Source organism: Hypanus sabinus, chromosome 9, assembly GCF_030144855.1.
Source record: "Hypanus sabinus isolate sHypSab1 chromosome 9, sHypSab1.hap1, whole genome shotgun sequence".
In the NCBI taxonomy this organism is placed as follows: domain Eukaryota; kingdom Metazoa; phylum Chordata; class Chondrichthyes; order Myliobatiformes; family Dasyatidae; genus Hypanus; species Hypanus sabinus.
Window position 1 is genome coordinate 74,081,376 of NC_082714.1, and position 15,483 is coordinate 74,096,858.

The window sequence follows — 15,483 nt, forward strand, 5'->3', positions numbered from 1 at the left end:
GATTGCACTGGAAGGAGTGCAAGGGAGATTTATAAAGATGTTTCCAGGACTGGAACATTGTAACTCTGAGGAAAAACGGGATAAGCTAAGCTTATTTATTATGGAACAAGAATACTGAGGGAAGATTGAACAGAGAAATATGAAATATGATTAAAATATAATTGCAGACCGTCCCTGGCACATCCTTGGATGTGTTGATTATTAATGCAAACGACACACTCACTGTTTTAGGAGCAGCTTCCTCTCTCTGCCTTCAGATTTCTGAATAGACAATAAATGCATGAACTGCCTCACTATTTTTGCAGTATTTATCTAATTTTGTATATATACATTTCTATATTTATAGTAAATTAAATATACTGCTGCTGAAAAAAATACATTTTACGACATACAATAATAATCCCGGGCAACACACACTAAATGCTAGAGAAACTCAACAGGTCAGGCGGCATCTGTGGTAAAGAGTCGACATTTCGGGCCAACTGCTGAAGGGTCTCGGTCCAAAATGTCAACTATTTACTCTGACCAGCTGAGGTCCTCCAGCATTTTGTGTATGTTGCTTGGACTTCCAGCATCTGCAGATTTTCTCTTATTGTGATTGGATAATAAACCTGATTCTGATTCTGACATTTCACTGTATGTTTTGATGTTCCTGTAATAAATAAATGTGAATCTGAAGGCTCATATGAGGCTGAAGTAGTGTAAATGGAGACGACATTTCCTTTAGCAGTGGGTTCAAACCTAAAGGACACAGATTTAAACTAACCGCAGTGTTTTTAGAGGAGAATTGAGGAAGAAAATGTTTCATTGAGCAACACGCAATCTGCTCGAGGAATTCAGTGCTCGAGCAGCATGTGTATAAGGAGAGGAATTGTAGACGTTCTGGGCAGAAATCCTGCTCTCAGTCCTGATGCAGCATTTTGACTTGAAATGTCCACAATTCTTTTCCTCACTCAACAACTGAGTACCTCCAGTAGATTGCCTGTTGCTCCAGATTTGAACATCTGTAGTCATCTGGGTTTCCAGTGTTTCACTGAAGATGGCTTGAAAGGATGGCGGAGGTAGGAACATTCTTTGCATTTAAGTAACAGATGAGCCCAAAGCTTTAGGGCAATGGACCTGGTACTGGAAAGTGGGATTAGATTGGGTAAATGTATTTAACTGGCAAAACATAATGGTGTGAATGTGCTTTTCTGTATTGCTAATTTTCACTGAGTCTGCAATATGTATCAGCAGGTTTCTACCCTGTAAACTGTAAGAACTGAAGGCAAGGTACCTACTTACAAAAATAGTTATCACCGAGCGTATGTTCATTGACTTCTGCTGTTGTGGCCCACCCATTTCAAGGTTTGACATGTTCATTCTTCTGCACACCACTGTTGTAACGCATGTTTATTTGAGTTACTGTGGCTTCCAATCAGCTCAGACCAGTTTGACCATTCTCCTCCGATCTCGCTGATTAACAAGCCATATTCACCACAGAACTGCTGCTCACTGGATTTTTTTTTTGTTTTTCACACAATTCTCTGCAATCTCTAAGACTGGTGTGTGTGAAAATACCAGGAAATCAGCAGTTTCTGAGATACTCAAATCACCCCATCTGGCACCAACAATTATTCCATGGTCAAAGTCACATAGATCACATTTATTTGCCATTCTAGTGTTTGATCTGATCAACAAATGAACCTCTGGCCCTGTCTGCATGCTTTTATGCACTGAGTTGCTGCCATATGATTAGCTGATGAGATATTTGCCTTAACAAACAGATGTATGGGTGTACCTAATAAAGTGGCCTCTCCATTCACAGAGTATATGTACACATAAAAGTAAAAGAAGAGTGGATGGATTAGTTTATGAGGCTGGGGAAACAACAGTAATAATCATCCATAAAATGACTACGTGAAAGATGGCAAGCAACACAGGTGAAGGAAGATGTGAATCTTATCTACTCCACTCTCTGAATTTTTATTACAGCTCACACCTTTCGAGCATCAGTCAATGTTTTCAAAAGCTCTCACAAGCAAATGGTAACAATCAGTCAGAAATAATTATTTAAATATAAGATTGGGAAGTCAGGCTGTGTAATTGTTTGCTGCATTGGACCTCTGAACCATTTCTTAAACGGGTAACACACACAAAATGCTGAAGAAAATCAGCAGGCCAGGCAGCATTGATGTAAAAGAGTAAACAGTCGATGTTCCAGGCCAAGACCCTTTAGCAAGACTGAAGAAAAAAGATGAGGAGGCAATAAGATGATTGCATGAGTTTTATGAGTAAATCCCTAAGGGGAAGTGCCAAAGGATTTGAATGAGGGAATGTCATGATTTCATGTGCTGCACAATATAATAACCATAAAATATAAAACAATTGAAAAAAAGAGTCATACTCCATCGATTCTGCACTGCCATCATCAGCCATTACTGTATGGTTTGGTGTAGCTTCCTTTCACAATATATATACATATATATATACACTATACAAACTATAGTGAACTGTCAGTTCAAAAATTATTGTCTGCAGTCTACCACCACAGAAGGACCTGTATGTGTCCGGGACAAAGAAACAGCTAGTAAATGGCATTGCAGACACAACCCATCCTGCAAGCTGCCTTTTCCCAAAGCTCCAATCTCAAAAGAGGTAATAGGTACTGAAACAAAATCTTCACATCATTTTAAAAGTTAATCTGGCTGTTAATCTGATCAACTATTTTAGTTAGCCCCCCCCCCCATCACCACCATTCAATCCCCATCTATCCTCCCTGCACTGTAAAAGTCTGAAACCGCATTTACAATGATGCTTACATTGTAAATTGGTGTTTATGTATTGGTGCAGATTTTATTCCATATCCGTACTCCAATCTCTAGCTTTAAATTTTACTTAATTCCTTTTTCTTCATATTTGTTGAATGTTGTTGTTTTTCATTGTGTGTCTTCCCAACACAGATCCCAGATACATGAAAACATATATGGCAATTAAAGTTGATCCTTGATTATAAATTCCATGGTCTTCATTCCGAGTCTCTAAAAGAGTCTGACGTGCTTGTGTATGGAAAAGCCCCAACAGGCACAATGTATGGCCGAATGATATTGCCTCAACTCCCATTCATAATGCCTGGTCCACCATGTGAATGAGACTTCCCTGTGATTTTCAAGTTGCGATGCATAAGGGACACATGAAGAGTCTCTGCCTGAACGTTTAGGGAAATGGACCTGGTGCTGACAGGTTTATTCCCCTCTATAGATGCTGGCTGACCTGCTGAGTTCCTCCAGCATTTTGTGTGAGTTGCTCTGGATTTCCAACATCTGCAGAACCTCTTGTGTTTAATAATTGGTCTTCCTTTCTGAGACAGTGTCTGCTGTCAATGCAAGCGATGGTGGGGAGGGGGCACGAAGTTGCAGCTGAGTTGGTGGCAATGTTAGCATTCATTTTGAGAGGACAAGAATATAAAAGCAAGAACATAATGCTGAGGCCTTATAAGGCCTTGGTCAAACTGCACTTGGAGTATTGTGAGCAGTTTCCAGCCCCTTATCTAAGAAAGGATGTGCTGACATTGGAGAAAGTCCAGAGGAAGTCCAAAATCTCAGAAGAGAAGGACGTCCCTTTAGAACAGAGATAAGGAAGAATTTCTTTAGCCAATTTGTGATGAATCTAATAGAAACATAGAAAACCTACAGCACAACACAAGCCCTTTGGCCCACAAAGTTGTACCAAACATGTCCATAGAACCATAGAACGCTACGGCACAGTACAGGCCCTTCAGCCCTCCATGTTGTGCGGACCCTTATAATCTTTTTTAAAAAAGTACTAAAATCACACTACCCCATAACTCTCCATTTTTCTTTCATCCATGTGCCTGCCCAAGAGGCTCTTAAATACCCCTAATGTTTTAACCTCCACCACCATCATGGCAAGTCATTCCACGCACTCACAACTTTTTGTGTAAAAACCTTATCCCTGATGTTCTCCCTAAACTTACCCTCCTTAATTTTGTACCTATGCCCTCTGGTGTTTGCTGTTGGTGCCCTGGGGAACAGGTACCTACTATCCACCCTATCTATGCCTCTCATAATCTTGTAGACCTCTATCAAGACCCCTCTCAGTCTTCTATGCTCCAAAGAGAAAAGTCTCAGCTCTGCTAACCTTGCTTCATATGACTTGTTCTCCAATCCAGGCAACATCCTGGTAAATCTCCTCTGCACCCTCTGCATAGCTTCCACATCCTTCCTATAATGAGGTGACCAGAATTGAACACAATACTCTAAGTGTGGTCTCACCAGAGATTTGTAGAGTTGCAACATGACCTCTCTACTCATGAACTCAATCCCCCTGTTAATGAAGCCTAGCATCCCGTAGGCCTTCTTAACTACCCTATCAACCTGTGCAGCGACCTTGAGGGATGTATGGATTTGAACCCCAAGGTCCCTTTGTTCATCCACACTCTTAAACAACTGACAATTAATCCTGCACTCAGTCTTCTGGTTTGTCCTTCCAAAATGCATCACCTCACACTTGTCCGGATTGAATTCCATCTGCCATTTTTCTACCCAACTCTGCAGCCTGTCTATATCCTCTTGTAACCTTCGACAACCTACAGCTCCATCCACAACTCCTCCAATCTTCGCGTCATCCACAAACTTACTCACCCATCCTTCTGCCTCTACATCCAGGTCATTTATAAAAATCACAAATAGCAGGGGTCCCAGGACAGATCCCTGCAGCATTCCACTAGTCACTGACCTCCAGGCAGAATACTTTCCTTCCACAACTACCCTCTGCTTTCTTCCTTTAAGCCAATTTTTTATCCAAACAGCCAAGGTTCCACTTATCCCATGCCTCATGACTTTCTCGATGAGTCTCTCATGAGGAATCTTGTCAAATGCTTTGCTAAAGTCCATGTAGACCACATCCACTGCCCTACCCTCATCAATTTCTTTTGTTACCTCTTCAAAAAACTCAGTCAGGCTCATGAGGCACGATCTTCCCTTCACAAAGCCATGTTGACTATCCATGAGTAGACTGTACTTCTCCAAATGCTCATAGATCCTATCCTTAAGAATCCTTTCCAGTAGTTTGCAGACCATCGACGTAAGACTCACGTAAAGGTTTCTCCGTTACCTTTTTTAAACAAGGGAACTACATTTGTCATTCTCCAGTCCTCCAGCCCTTCCCCTGTAGCCAAAGAGGATTCAAAGATCATAGCTAATGCTCCTGCTGTCTCTTCTCTCAATTCCCACAACAACCTGGGGTGTATCATATCCGGCCCTGGGGATTTATCAGTCTTAATGTTTTTAAGTAGATCCAGCACTTCTTCTTTCTTAATCTCCACATTGTCCAGCACACAGCCCTGCTCTACTTTGACCTCATCCTGATCAAGATCCTTTTCACTTGTGAATACTGAAGCAAAGTATTCATTTAGGACCTCCTCAACCTTCTCTGCCTTCAGGCACCTGTCACCCTCTTTAACCTTTAGCGGTCCCACCTTCGTTCTGGTCATCCTCCTATTCTTCACATACGCATAGAACACCTTGTGGTTCTCCTTAATCCTACATGCCAAGGCCTTCTCTTGCCCCTTTCAAGCTCTCCTAAGTCCTTTCTTTAGCTCCTTCCTGGCTACCCTATATTTCTCATAAGCCCCTCCTACTTCCTACTTCTTATAGCTAACATATGCTTCCTTTTTACCTGTTGACGAGTTGCCTGACATGTTTCGTCAGCCACGGTTCCCTTTTCCTACCATTTTTCCCTTGCCTCAGTGGGACAAACTTATCTTGAACCCAGCTCAAGTGGTCCCTAAACTTCTCCCACATTACTTCTGTGCTTTCCCCTTTGAACATCTGTTTCCAATTTGCTCTCGCTAGTTCCTGCCTCATCCCTTCAAAGTTAGCCCTTCCCCAGTTAAGCACTTTACCATTTTGTCTGATTTTATCCCTTTCTTTAGCTATGCTGAAGCTAAGGGAGTTGTGGTCACTCTCACCAAAATGCTCCTCCACCAAGAGGTCTGTCAGCTGGCCAGGTTCATTACCCAGAACTAGATCCAGTATAGCACACCTGACAAATCCAGCCCCATCTATCCCCCTTGCACTCAGGACGTGCCAGTCAATATGAGGGAAGTTGAAATCACCCATAACTACTACCCTGTATTTCCTGCCCCATTCTAAAATCTGGCTGCTTATCTGCTCCTCGGTGTCCTGAGGGCTATTTGGGTGCCTATAGACTACTCTCAGCACAGTGATTGATCCCTTCCTATTTCTGACTTCCACCCGGACTGACTCCGTGGACACTCCTTCTGCAGCATCCTCCCTTTCTATAGCCATGATACTATCCCTGACCAGTAATGCTTCCCCCCCCTTTTCTAACCCCCATCCTATTCCTTTTAAAACACCTGAACCCCGGGACCTGCATCAGCCAATTCTGCCCTTCGTCCAACCATGTTTCAGTAATGGCCACAACATCATAATTCCACGTACTAATCCATGTCCTTACCTTAGAAATTACTAGGGTTACCCATAGCCCTCTATTTTTCTAAGCTCCATGTACCTGAGGAATTCTGAGGAATTCATTGCCACAGGTGGCTGTGGAGGCCAAGTAATTGGGTATATTTAAAGCATAATGATAGGTTCTTGATCAGTAAGGACATCGAAAGTTACGGGCAAAAGGCAGGAGTGTAGGGTTAGGAGGGATAATAAATCAACCATGATGGTATGGCAGAGCAGACTTGATGGGCTGAATGGCCTAATTTGCTCTTACCTCTAATGTTCTTATGGGATGTATTGGGTGAGGCCACTGTTCTCTGCAGCTTCTTACATTCCTGTGTATTGAACATGGCAAGTGATGGCATCTAGAATCTTGCAAATTCAACCTGGAAACACATCCACCCATGATGACAGCTTTTGCATTTGTCCTGAGTCGCACAAACACTTACTGTGCTTGTTCTCTTTAAAAAAAACATTGACCCAATGGTGATTGACAGCTGCCGAATCTTCACTGGCTGCCTAAACCTAACACGTGTCAAAGGCTTGTAGCGTCCCACTGAAGCCTCAGCATCAGAAATCCTGGCCTTGGAGAAAGGAGGCAAGCACTCTCCACATAATGGCACCATTACAGCTATTTGCCACAACAACCGTGCAGCCTGCAGGAGACTGCAACTATTGACAAGTAACTGTGGCCAGCGCACTTTGATTATCAGATCGGGTGAGAGAGTGCACAAAAACAGAGGAAATGGGGTCACATGGAGGCAAGGAAGACCATATTCCGGTGAGCCAGCTGAAGGAGATCATCGTGAGATGAAACCAGCTGAGTCCTGAATGATTGTGCAAAATATCCACTCAGTGGCCACTTTATTAGGTACACCTGTACCTGCTCGTTAATGCAAAAATCTAATTAGTCAATCACGTGGCAACAACTCAATGCATAAAAGCATGCAGGCATGGTCATGAGATTTGGTTGTTGCTCAGACCAAACATCAGAATAGGAAGAAATGTGATCTAGGTAGCTTTGACTGTGGGATGTTTGTTGGTGTCTGAGAGGATGGTTTGATTTTCATACACAACAATCTCTAGAATTTACAGAGAGTGCTGTGAAAAACAAAAAACCTCCGATAGACAGCAGTTCTCTGGGCAAAACGCCTTTTTAATAAGAGTGCTCAGAGGAGAATGCCCAGACAAGTTCAAGCTGACAAGAAGGCGACAGTAACACAAACAGCCACATGTTACAAAAGTGGTGTGCAGAGTATCTCTGAACCCATGTTGAAGATTGAAGTGGATAGGCTGCAACACCAGAAAACAATGAACATACACTCAGTGATCACTGTATTAGGTACACGAGGTACATAAAGAAAGAGGCCACTGCATGTACGATAGCCACCTCTATCAAATCTGTAGAGGTGTTCAGGAGGCTTTTAGATAGGCACATAACTGTGCAGTGAATGGAGGGATATGGACATTGGGTTGGGCTACATACCTGCAAGTTGTCAAAATGACATCGAGGACAGCAAACCCAGAGTCAGCAACCCAGATGGACTCTGTGTTCAATGCTGCACTACAAACTCCGCCGCTGTGGTAATTGTCTTGCTTCCTGCAGGGGACATAAGGATAAGTCCAGCACGTATCTCCCAGTGTGTGATACAAGTAACATATGTTTTGATAAAGAAAACAAGTTAACATCTGTTTGTCAAGGACCTCACAGCATCAACATGGAATAAAACATGCTTTTATTTTTGTACAGATGGAAAACTCCCCATATGTCTGCAAGGCAATCAGTTGTGAGCTGGCAGTTCACAGTTCAGCCGTACTGAATAAATGGTGGGTTTAATTGCTTCTGTTCCAAAGTGACGCAGTCAATAGAATGTGTTGCTGGCCTCATAATCATCGTTGTTCTTCTTAAATTGACATTCTCTTAACGAAGCAACAGCATTTAGAACATAGAACATAGAAAATCCACAGCAGGATTTAAAATCTACAGGCCTCTCGGCCCACAACGTTGTACCGACCATGTAATGTACTCTAGAAGCGGCCTAGAATTCCCCTACCGCATAACCCTCTGTTTTTCTAAGCTCTATGTACCTATCTAAGAGTCTCGTAAAAGACCATTGTATCCTCCTCTACCACCTTCTCTGACAGTGCATTCCACGCACCCACCACTCTCTGTGTGAAAAACCTACCACTGACATGCTCTCTGGACCCACTTTAAAGCACCTTAAAACTGTGCCATTTCAGCCCCAGGAAAAGATCTGATGTCCATGATGGTGGGAAGAGAGACCCCAAAGATCTTCTCAGCTGACCTCACTATCCGCTGCAGGATCTTGCGATCCGAGATGGTGCAATTTCTGAACCAGGCAGTGATGCAGCTGCTCAGGATGCTCTCAATATAACCCCTGTAAAATGTGATGAGGATGTGGTTGGGAGATGGACTTTCCTCAGCCTTCACAGAAAGTAGAGACACTGCTGGGCTTTCTTTGCTATGGAGCTGGTGTTGAGGGATCAGGTGAGATTCTCCGCCAGGTGAACACCAGCAAATTTGGTGCTCTTAATGATCTCTACCGAGGAACTGTCGATGTTCAGCAGGGAGTGGTCTCTCCATGCCCTCCTGAAGTCAACAACCATCTCTTTTGTTTTGTACACATTATGAGACAGGTTGTTGGCTCTGCACAGTCCGTTAGTCACTGCACCTCCTCTCTGTAAGCTGACTCGTCGTTCTTGCTGATGAGACCCACCACAGTCGTGTCATTGGCGAAGTTGATGATATGGTTCGAGCTGTGTGTTGCAGCACAGTCGTGGGTCAGCAGAGTGAACAGCAGTGGGCTGAGCACACAGCTCTGGGGAGCCCCCATGTTCAGTGTGATGGTGTTGGAGATGCTGCTCCCGATCCGGACTGACTGAGGTCTCCCAGTCAGGAAGTCTAGGATCCAGTTGCAGAGGGAGGTGTTCAGGCCCAGTAGGCTCAGCTTTGCAATCAGTTTCTGAGGGATGATTGGGTTGAATGCTGAACTGAAGTCTATGAACAGCATCCGAACGTATGTGTCTTTTTTGTCCAGGTGGGTTAGGGCCAGGTGGAGGATGGTGGCAATGGCGTCATCTGTTGAACGGTTGGGTCGGTACACAAACTGCAGGGTGTCCAGTGAGGGGGGCAGCAGGGTCTTGATATGCCTCATGACGAGCCTCTCGAAACACTTCATGATGACGGACGTAAGTGCAACGGGACAGTAGTCATTTAGACAGGACACTGAAGACTTCTTCGGCACGGGGATGATGGTGGCGGCCATGAAGCACGTTGGAACGGTGGCGCTGCTCAGGGAAATGTTGAAGATGTCAGTGAGAACATCTGCTAGCTGGTCTGCACATCCTCTGAGCACTCTACCAGGGATGTTGTCTGGTCCAGCAGCCTTCCGTGGGTTGACCCTGCACAGGGATCTTCTCACGTCAGCCAAGGTGAGACACAGCACCTGGTCATTTGTAGGAGGGGTAGACTTCCTCGCCACCACGTCATTTTCCGCCTCAAACTGGGTGTAGAAGTTATTCAGCGCATCTGGGAGGGAGGCATCACCTGCACAGTCAGGTGATGTTGTCCTGTAATTGGTGATGTCCTGGATGCCCTTCCACATGTGTAGCGTGTCGCCACTGTCCTGGAAGTAACTGTGGATTAGCTGGGCATGTGCACGCTTTGCCCTTCTGATGGCTCAGGACAGTTTGGCCCTTGCTGTTGTTAGAGCTGCCTTGTCGCCTGCTCTGAAGGCGGAGTCGTGGGACCTCAGCAGCGGACACACCTCTGCGGTCATCCATGGCTTCTGGTTGGCACGTATAGTGATGGTCTTGGACAGAGTAACATCATCAATGCACTTGCTGATGCAGCTGGTCACTGATGCTGTGTACTCCTCTAAGTTGGTAGAGTCACCATCGGTTACAGCCTCCCTGAACATGTGCCAGTCAGTGTGCTCAAAACAGTCTTGACGAGCAGAGATGGCTCCTGCTGGCCAGGTTTTCACCTGCTTCAGAACTGGTCTGGAGTGCCTGACGAGCCGTCTGTATGCTGGGATTAGCATAACAGAGATGTGGTCTGAGTATCCGAGGTGGGGGCAGGGCTCTGCCCAGTACGCATCGGTGATGTTTGTGTAACCAGATTCAACACGTTCTTCCCCCTTGTTACAAAGCCCACATACTGATGGAATTTGGGGAGCACTGACTTAAGGTTCGCGTGGTTAAAATCACCGGCGACAATAAACAGTCCATCAGGACAATATGGACAATGAAGAAGTTTATAAAAAATTACAGCTGGATTTTGATATACTGATTAAGCGGGCAAAGGAATGACAAATTTGTTTGTATACTCATGACTGCATCTCCACCCACAGCTCCAATCTGCTGATTAAATTTGTTGATGACACTACACTGATTGGCCTAATCTCAAATAACAATGAGGCAGCCTACAGAGAAGAGATCACCACTCTGACACAGTGGCGTCAAGAAAACAACATCGCAAAAGCAAAAGAGCTGGAAGTGGACTACAGGAAGAATGGAGACAGGCTGGTTGAGAAGGTGAACAGCTTTAAGTTGCTCGGCATAAACATCACTGAGGATCTCATGTGGTCTGTACACACCAGCTGTGTGGTAAAAAAAAGCGCCTCTTTCACCTCAGACGGTTGAAGGAGTTTGGATTCTAAGAACTTTCTTAAAGGGACATGATTGAAAGCACCCTGACTGGCTGCATCACTGCCTGCTATGGGAACTGTACTTCCCTTAATCGCAGGACTCTGCAGAGTGGTGTGGTCAGCCAGCACATCTGTAGATGTGAACTTCCCACTGTTCAGGATGTATACAAAGATAGGTGTGTAAAAAGGGCTCGAAGGATCATTGGGGACCCGGGTCACCCCAACCACAAACTGTTCCAGTTGCTACCATCCGGGAAATGGTACTGCAGCATAAAAGCCAGGACCAATGGGCTCCGGGACAGCTTCTTCTGCCAGGCCATCAGACTGATTAATTCATGCTATTGCAACTGTATTTCTATGTTGTATTGACTATCCCGTTGTACATGATATTTATTATAAATTACTATAATTGCACATTTAGGTGGAGACATAACATAAAGATTTTTACTCCTCGTGTATAAAGGATGTAAGTAATAAATTCAATTCAATTCAAATAGAGTTTAATTTCTACTACATTTTGAGAAGTCCAGTCACAAACTTTCCATGTAATATGGGCTTCACAGGGAATTGAAAGAGCTTGGAGAGTGTTGTAGAACAGAAGGACCTTGGAGTACATGATTAACTGAAAGTGGAGTCACAGGTAGAGGGAGTGGTGAATAAGGTTGGCCTTCATCAGTCAGGACACTGAGAAAAGGAGCTGAGATACCACAGTGCAGCTATACAAGACACTTGTGAGGACACATGGAGTTTTGTGTTCCGTTTTGGTCACCTTGCTAGCAGAAAGATCTAATTAAACTGGAAAGAAGGTAGAAAAGATACACAAGGAGGTTGCCAGGACTTGAGAGGGATTAAGTTCCAGGAGTAGGTTGGCCAGTTGTGGAGGGTAGGAGGCTGAGATGTGATGTTATAGGGTTGCAGAGCACCAGAAGAAGGGTAGATAGGGTGAATGCACATAATCTTTTTCCCAGGGTTGAGGAATCAAGAGCTAGAGGGCACAGGTTTAAAGTGAGAGGGGAAAGATTTAAGTGGAAGTTGAGGAACAACATCTTCACCCAGAGTCTTGTCTTGTCTTGTCCATACTGCATCAACCACTGCCGCTGGGCTATAAACGTGCAGTCCCTCATGCACGCAGTTGTAATTTAAGTTGCGGTGTTTAAGAGCAGCGACTTGAAAGTTTTACTATCAGTGTCAAATTTAATGTGTGGCGGCAGGGAGTTCCAAACTTGAATGGTCCTAGGGTACAGTGAATAGCAGTAGCAGTCCTTGTTGCTCTGAATGGTCTTATAGTTCAGGGATTGGCTTTGTCAAGCTGCTGGTCTGTTATTCTAGTTACACAAAAGGTGACTAATGTTAGATGGAGTTAATGAATGAGTTTCCTTTTAAATTGTAGGAAGCCTGGCTATTGTGTGGCGTCTTTGGGGGGTATCCCATTTGAGATCGAGAAGCATATCTGTAACACTACTGGTCTTTCTATAATCACTGGTTACAAACCTGGAGGCTCTTCTCTGGACTTTCTCAAGGTTATTGATCTGAATGGTTTGGTAGAGATCCCAATGGTCACTACGGTATTCAAATCTTGAATGGACAAGAGTTTTATAAGCAATTTCTTTTGTGGTTTTTGAGCAATTCCAGAAGTTACACCATAGAAGGCCAAGGATTTTGTTGGAACTTGCAATGGTTTGGTTGATGTGTTTTACCCAGCTAAGGTTATCTGACAGTTCAATGTCCAAGTAAGGGTGATGTTTTACTCCCTGGAGTGCAGCAGAGGATGGTAGATATGTGTAAGGAGCGGCAGAGGAGGTGGTTGAAGTAGATACAATAACTAGTTCTGAAAAAAACAGATTGGTAACACACACAAAATGCAAGTGGAATGCAGCAGGCCAGGCAGCATCTATAGGAAGAAGTACAGTCAACGTTTCGGGCCGAGACCCTTTGTCAGGATTAACTGAAAGAAAAGATAGTAAGGGATTTGAAAGTGGAAAGGGGAGGGGGAAATCCAAAATGATAGGAGAAGACAGGAGGGGGGAGGAGCTGGAAAGTTGATTGGCAAAAGGGATACACAGCTGGAGAAGGGAAAGGATCATGGGACGGGAGGCCTAAGGAGAAAGAAAGGGGGAGGGCAGCACCAGAGGGAGGTGAAGAACAGGCAAGAGGGGGGCAGAGAGAAAAAAGAGGGAGGATAAAAAGGGGGGGAACAATCAATCAATCAATTAATAAGTAAATAAATAAATAAGGGATGGGGTAAAAAGGGGAGGAGGGGCATTAATGGAAGTTTCAAATCTCTTACTATCTTTTCTTTCAGTTAGTCCTGATGAAGGGTCTCGGCCCGAAACGTCGGCTGTACCTCTTCCTATAGATGCTGCCTGGCCTGCTGCGTTCCACCAGCATTTTGTGTGTGTTGCTTGAATTTCCAGCAGCTGCAGAGTTCCTCGTGGTTGCGCAGTTAGATAGGTATATGGCTTGAGAAGGTTTAGAGGAATATGAGCAAAATGCTGGCAAGTGGGAGTAGCTTGGATGGGACATCTTGGTTGGGCCTGTTTCCTTGGGGCTTGACTCTGATTTTGGCATAATGGCTGACCACAGCTGGGCAGATGTAACTTCGCCCACCTTGGAATCCATCTTCAGGGATTAAGTAAGACACTACTGTGACCAGACTTTGCAAAAGAGATGGGATTTAAAGAGCTTCTTAATTCAGGCTCAGCTCCTTTGGGTCCAGCTTTATGTCGATAGCAACACATTACTAAGTTGAATGTCTCTGAAAGGAGGGTGTGTAGGGAGTGGAACTGACAGCTGCCAAATAGCCTCCAAATCTTATTTCCTTATGACATAATCTGTGTTTGAATGAAATATGGAGGAGATTGAAAATAAGGATGAGAATTTTAAACTCAATATTCTTGGATGAATAGCCAATAACAAGAAGTGACATGACCTGGTGTTAGAAGACAAGCAGCAGAGTTTCAGAAAAGATTAAATTAATGTTTGCAGAAGATGGATGACTAACCAGGGGAACATGGGATCAGATATATTGGTTGATTATTGTCACCGAGAGTGAAAAACCTTTGTATGCCATCCATACAAATTATTTCATTGCAATGGTACATTACATTGAGGTAGTACAAGGGAAAAAATAACAAGGCCAACACTCATTGCAGCCTCACCACTGTGGACTTACTACACTTCTTGCATCCTCGGTGAAGCATCAAAGACCCCACTCACCCCAGACAATTTCGCTTCTTCCCTCCTCCCAATGGGCAGAAACTAGAATAGCCATCAGGGTCAAGAACAGTTTGTATTAGACTACTGGACAATGTTCTGGTACAAGAAGACAGACCTTGTAATGACCTTGCACCTTATTCTCTGTCTGCACTGCACTCCCACTGTAACTATAACACTTTATCCTGCACTTTTTTGCTTTCCCTTGCACTCCGTCAATAATATGATCTGTAAAAATGGCATGCAAAGAACTTTTTCACTATACCTTGGTTATGTGAAGATAATAACAAATGAATTTACCATTATTGGCATCTAGAGGTAATAAAGTATTCCGCTGTCAGGTATTCTGGGCATGAAACCTCAGAGCATGAAATGCAGGCATCAATCCAACCACCATTGCATTCCACATAGAACCCAGTCTTGATGAATTCGTCAGCATTGCTGGATCCGCAAAGCAACATCCGTGTCCTCTCCTAAAAATGAGACCATATCTACACTCCATTAAACATGTTGGATTTGCCTCATCATTCTGGAACTATGCTTGCAGAAGTTTTGAAGAATTATGGGGCTGGAGGAGGTCTCATTATTCTCCCTCCTGCCATCTGAGAAAAGGCATCAAAGCATTCGGGCTCTCACGACCAAGCCATCAGACTTCTCAATGCCCAGAGCCTGGACTGACACCAACTTACCGCCCTCTACTGTACCTATTGTCTTGTTTATTATTTATTGTAATGCCTGCACTCTTTTGTGCACTTTATGCAGTCCTGGGTAGGTCTGCAGTCTAGTGTAGTTTTTTGTGTTGTTTTACGTAGTTCAGTGTAGTTTTTGTATTGTTTCATGTAGCACCACGGTCCTGAAAAATGTTGTCTCATTTTTACTGTGTACTGTACCAGCAGTTATGGTCAAAAAGACAATAAAAAGTGACTTGACTTGACTTGACTTGAAAAGACTAGACAGAGTGCAAGTAGACAAGGTGTTTCCTATAGTGCCAGGGTCTAGGATCATGAGCAGAATTAGGCCATTCAGCCCATCAAGTCTGCTCCAACATTCTATGGTGGCTGATCCCAGATCCCACTCTGCCACATACACTTGCCTTTTCAGCATATCCTTCAGTGCTCTGACAGATAAGG